Source organism: Nothobranchius furzeri, chromosome 12, assembly GCF_043380555.1.
Source record: "Nothobranchius furzeri strain GRZ-AD chromosome 12, NfurGRZ-RIMD1, whole genome shotgun sequence".
In the NCBI taxonomy this organism is placed as follows: Eukaryota; Metazoa; Chordata; class Actinopteri; order Cyprinodontiformes; family Nothobranchiidae; genus Nothobranchius; species Nothobranchius furzeri.
The window spans coordinates 14,557,206-14,558,118 of record NC_091752.1 but is presented as its reverse complement, the minus strand read 5'-3'; positions in this window follow the sequence as shown (position 1 = coordinate 14,558,118).

The following is a 913-nucleotide window of genomic DNA, read 5'->3' as shown; positions in this document are numbered from 1 at the left end:
CCTTTTCTCTGAGATATTTTTATTTGATAGATCTACATGAACTAGATATTTAAAACAACACTGGAGAAATAAAAATTAACACAATAGAGAAATTAAATTTTACACTGGACTATTTTTTATATCTAATTTTGGAGTTAAATTAACTCTTCAAAGTGTAATATTTTACTCTGAAAAGTGTTCATAAACCACAGTGTTAATTATTTTAACGCATTGCAGTATTAATTTTAACACAAATTTGAGTGAAATTAACACTGAAAATGTAACACTGATAAAAGAGTTAATTTTACTCTATTTTCGAGTGGGACCAAATGTTATCTGACACGGAGTTAAATTCAACTCAGAGTTAAATTGACACAGGATTTTTTACTGTGTGGATGGTACCCACATGAAACACATGCATACAGGTAGTCATGATCACTTCGACCCTCAAATAATAGATATGCATGTAGAATCCGATCCTTGTTAGGAAAGCTCTCCCCTTCTGTGTGTTCAAAGATTTCAAAGACACGGCTGACAGCAGTATAAGTCTGCAGAAATATGAGAACACAATTAGAATATTTTAGTTATTTTTGGACAAATGTGTCAACATTTCATTTAAATTTAATAAATATGAACTTTACTTTTTACACAACTAATAAGTACAAGCATGAACTAACCTGCAGTGCACTCCTCAACACAAGGCAAAAATGTTTTGACAGTAGCAAATGATCATCACAGTTGTGGACGCCGTCTTGCCAGTCTTGATAGCTACACCATGTCACAGTTGGGGCAAACTTTCCTGTATGTCGATGTACCTAAAAGGATAAAAAATACATGTTACAAGTACATCCTAGAGCTGGAATGATGGAAACTAGTTAACTATATTTCAAATCAAAGCATTGAAAATTGCAAACCTTTAACTGCACCATCATGA